The following is a 5,090-nucleotide window of genomic DNA, read 5'->3' as shown; positions in this document are numbered from 1 at the left end:
CTTTTTGTCAGTCTCTGATGATTCAAAGTTATCCTTGATTTTCAGTCAGATCATGGTGGCCAGCATTCACCACAAGCTTTCTCTCCAACTATATCATTACTTGAAAGAATTACTTAAAAGGAAAATGATTTGATGTATCCAATCAGCAAACGTTTATCAAGTGCTTAATATGGCACAGGCACTGTGCTAATCACTGGAGATTGAAAGCAAGACAAATGACTTTATTCTCAAACAACTCAGTCTACCAGACTAGACAACAGGAAACAAGACTGTAAACAAACAAGACATATACTGTACAAATAGGAAATAAGCAATGGAATAAAAACATTAGAATTCAGAGAGATTTGGGGGCATCTAGGTGTGCAGTGGGTAGAGCACCAGCCTAGGAGTCAGGCAGGCTTGAGTTAAAATCTGGCACCAAACACTTACTAGCTATGTATGTGACCCGCACTTAACCCTAATTACCTCCAAAAAATAAATAGAAGAATTCAGAGAAATTGGGAAAGGCTTCTTGTGGAAGGTAGAATTTTAGGTGAAACTTGAACAAGTCACTTTATGTATATATACATATACGTATGCATGTATGTATTTGTGTGTATGTACATGTATTTATTAATTATTGCATTACAATGACTCAGAGTTGTAGTTCAGTAAAGAACAAACAGCACAGAAGTATGGGTGGTCTATATGGCCCCCAGAGCAGGCTGGAAGAGTGCTAGAGGAAGTGCAGATGGCTGGAAGAGGGTGGCTACTAGAGGTATTTGGAGACTTAAGGGCAAATTTACTGCCACAGTAGAGACAACCACTGTAGCTGCCAGTGGATTTGGGAGGATCCCAGGAGCCAATGGTTTAAAAAGTTCCTTAGAAAGGCAGAGCCAAGATGGCAGAGTAAAGGCAGGCACTAACATGAGCTCTCACCCAAACTCCTCCAAATACCTTAAAAAAATGACTCTAAAATTCTAGAGCAGAATAACCCACAAAAACACAGATCGAAACAAATTTCCAGCCCAAGACAACCTGGAAGGTGAACAGGAAAAATCTGATGTACCACTCTGAGAGGGGAGCACAGTTCAGTGCAGGCCACCCCAGCACAGATTGGGGCCCAGCAAACCCAGAGCAGGCCTTAGGGGAATGAATCACTGGCAGCTGTGGCAATTTCCAGACTTTTCAAGCCACGAGTGCCAAACACAACTTAGAAAGTCAGTAGGAAAGGTCTGTCAGAACTGGATGAGAGAGATGTGCAGTCCAGCCCCACTCCCAACACAGTCCTGGGGCAGCAGCAGCAACAACAACAGCAGTAGTGGCTGCTTCTGCTGCTTCAGGAGCTCTCAGCCCACAGATGGTAAAGGGATCAAACAACTGATCAGAAGGAGATTACAAGGATGTTTTGCTAGGGATGAAGCAGGATTCTATTGCTTTGCCCATTCTTGGATCTGGGTTGCAGTCCTGGGTGGCAATCCTTGGGCAAGGAGGAGCATTGGCATAACAGAACTTGTGGTAGCAGTGTAGAGAGAATCCTCAGAGTACCAGGGCAGGAAAGAGTGTTTGTGGTCACTCACAGACCACAGCACAGCCTAGGAGAGGAATAAATGCCTCTTCTTAGATCATACCACCATGGAACAACTGAAAACTTACAGGTCCACAGAAGTATCTCTAAAAACAGCAGCAGAAAATGCCTGAAGCTTGGGACAGTTAGTCCTCTATGCTGAAGCACAGTCCTAACTTAACAAAGAGTTTAAAACTCAAGTAATTGACTGGGAAGATGAGCAAATAGAAAAAAAAAAAACCTCATACTATAGAAATTTACTTTTGTGACAGGGAATATCAAAACATACTCAGAAGAAGACAACAAAGTCAAAGCTCCTACATCTAAAGCCTCCAAGAAAACTATGAATTGGTCTCAGGCCACAGAAGAGCTCAAAAATGATTTTGAAAATCAAGTAAGAGAAGTAAAGAAAAAAATTGGGAAAAGAAATGAGAGTGATGCAAGAGAATCATGAAAAACGAGTCAACAGCTTGCTAAAGGGTACTAAAAAAATACTGAAGAAAATAACATTAAAAAATAGATTAGACCAAATGGCAAAAGAGGTCCAAAAAGTCAATAGGGAGAAGAATGCCTTAAAAAGCAGACATGGCCAAATGGAAAAGAAAGTCCTAAAGCTTACTGAAGAAAATAATTCCTCAAAAATTAGAATGGAGCAAATGGAAGCTAATGACTTTATGAGAAATCAAGAAATTATAAAACAAAACCAAAAGAATGGAAAAAAAAAAGAAGACAAAGTGAAATATCTCATTGGAGAAGGAGAAAGGGAGAGGTAGAATGGGGTAAATTATCTCACATAAAAGAGGCAAGAAAAAGTTTTTACAGTGGTGGGGTAGAAGGGGGAGGTGAGAGGGAGTGAATGAACCTTACTCTCATCAGAATTAGCTTAAGGAGGGAATAATGTACAAACTCAGTTGGATATGGAAATCTATCTTACTGTACAGGAAAATAGGGTGGAAGGGAATAAGAAAAGGAGGGTGATAGAAGGGAGGGAAGATTGGGGGAGTTACAATCAGAAGCAAACACTTTTGAGGAGGGACAGGGTGAAAGCAGAGAATACAATAAATGGGGGTTGGGATAGAATGGAGGGAAATATTATTAGTCTTTCAGAACATGACTATTATGGAAGTGTTTTGCAAGAGTATACATTTATAACATATCAAATTGTCTACTCAAAGAGCATGGTGGAAGGGAGGAAAGGAGATAATTTAGAACTCAAAGTTTTAAAAATGAATGTTAAAAATTGTCTTTACAAGTAAATGGGAAATAAATACATTAGCAATAAGGTATAGAAATCTATCTTACCCTACAAGAAAATAGAAGGGGAAGGGGATAAGAGAAGGAGGATGATAGAAGGGAGGGCAGATTGGGGGAAGGGACAATATGAAGGACAACACTTTTGAGGAGGGACAGGGTGAAAGAAGAGAGAGAGAATAGAATAAATAGGGGTAGAGGAATAGGATGGAGGGAAATAGTTAGAAATAGTAACTCTGAAAAAAAATTTGAACAAGTTTCTCTGAAAAAACTTCATTTCTCTAACATAAAGAGAACTGTCAAATTTATAAAAATAAGAACCATTTCCCAATTGATAAATGATCAAAAGATAAAATCAGTTTTCAAATGAAGTAATTAAAACTATCTATAGCCATACGAAAAAAATAGTCTAACTCACTATTGATTGTAGAAATGCAAGTTAATATAATTTTAAGGCACTACCTCATACTTATTAGATTAGATAATAGGACAGAAATGGTAAATGACAAATGTTGAAGGAGATTTGGGAAAAATGAGAGATTAACTTACTATTGTTGGAGCTGTGAATTGATTAAACCATTCTGTAGAACAATTTGGAATGTGCCGAAAGGCCAATAAAATCATGCATACCCTTTCACATAGCAATACCACTACTAGGTATGTAACCCAAAAGAGATTTTAAAAAAGGAAGAGGACCTATATGTTCAAAAATATAGCAGTCATATTCTGGGGGTAAAGAATTAGATATTGAGGGGATACCCATCAATTGGGGAATGGCTAAATAAGTTCTAGTATGTAATTATGATGGAATATTATTTTACTATAAGAAATGATGAGCAGGATGCTCTCAGAAAAACCTAGAAAGACTTGCATGGGTTGATTCCAAGTGAAATATATTGGGTACAAAGTAACAGGAGTATTGTAAGATGATCAGCTATGAATAACTTAGCTATTTTCAGCAACGCAACAATACAAGGCAACTCTGAAGGACTTAGGATGGAAAATGCCATCCATCCCCAGAGAAAGAACTGATGGTGTCTGAATACAACATGAATCAACTTTTTTATTTTCTTTATTTCCCTTGAGTTTTTGTATGTTTTCTTTATGTTTTCTTTCACAACATGACTGTTATGGATATGTTGTGCACAACTACACATATACAACATATATGGAATTGCTTGCCTCCTTAATGGGTGGTGAGAAGGGAGGAGGGAGGGAATTTGGAACTCAAAACTTTACAAACAAATGTTTAAAAAATAGTTTTTTACAGGTAATAGGAAAAATTAAATACTAAATAAATTTAAAAACCTTGAAAAAATAAAAAAGGGAAAAAAATAAATCCCAAGTGGATGTTTTCCCTTTTGAAGTTTATTGTAGGGGCTGCATATAGGTTTGGGGGGTTTCCAAGCAGCTCTGTCTTTGTGCCTCCTATTGCTGATGTACTGTTTAAGTTGTATCTGAATTTATATGCATTTCACAGATTTCAGTGAAACATCTTGTTTTGCAAGCCCCTGTTTCTATTGTTGCTCAACCCTTTGCCTTTTACTCCTGCTCCACAAAATACCTTAACAATCCCACTCCCATTTTTGGGCTTCCAGCATGGTTTTGTGCTTATTCCTGCTATTGTGGGCCTCCATCTGGGAGGCCCAAACTTTCATAGTGAACAATACAGGACCCTCTTGGCCTTCTCTTCCTTGGTCTCTGCAGAAGGACTTGTGCTGTTGTTTCCAGGGACAGCAGTGGTGAGGATCTTTTCCTCCTTTGAAGTGATCTCTGTTGTTACAGCATTGCTCTTTCAAATTTCCGTGGTTATCATTGTCAATATTACTGGTATCCTTGTGGTAATATCTGTTTTATGAGAGCTAGTACTGATGTGACAAGTGGTGATGGAGGTGAAGGTAATCTTCATGCTGCCCTTGGCAGGTAGAGATTTCTGTTTATTTGTTTATGTCTTCCAGTGCTTTTGAGCCTCTTGCCATATTTAGTGTCTTTGTAGTGAGCCATAGCCTGGCTCTGCCCACAGCATCTGGCCACTTGCACATTCCAGAATGCCCAGTCATAAAACTTGAATTGCATTCTAGCAAATAATGAATTTAGCAGGGATACATTTAGAAATAAATATGTAAGTTCACTTTTATTTAGTGGAAAGTTAATGGGAAACCTTCAGTTTTTATACTTAATGATCTCTACCCTACGTCTTTATACAAGATGTCCTTCATGCTTAAAATGCTATTCTGCCTTGACTCTACCTGTTAATTTCCCTTGATTACTTCAAGTCTCAGCTCAATCCTAC

At 38.3% G+C, this 5,090-nt stretch overlaps 1 pseudogene; it reads right to left on the bottom strand.

Moving 5' to 3' along the window:
- Nucleotides 1-647: 647 nt before the first annotated feature.
- Nucleotides 648-4,873, bottom strand: LOC110193556 (zinc finger protein 385D-like; annotated as a pseudogene).
- Between the last annotated feature and the right edge of the window lie 217 nt (nt 4,874-5,090).

The sequence above is a fragment of the Phascolarctos cinereus genome, unplaced genomic scaffold (assembly GCF_003287225.1).
Source record: "Phascolarctos cinereus isolate Bilbo 61053 unplaced genomic scaffold, phaCin_HiC Scaffold_4;HRSCAF=312, whole genome shotgun sequence".
Lineage (NCBI taxonomy): Eukaryota > Metazoa > Chordata > Mammalia > Diprotodontia > Phascolarctidae > Phascolarctos > Phascolarctos cinereus.
The sequence above is the reverse complement of the archived record's forward strand: the minus strand, read 5'-3'. Positions and strand labels throughout refer to the sequence as shown.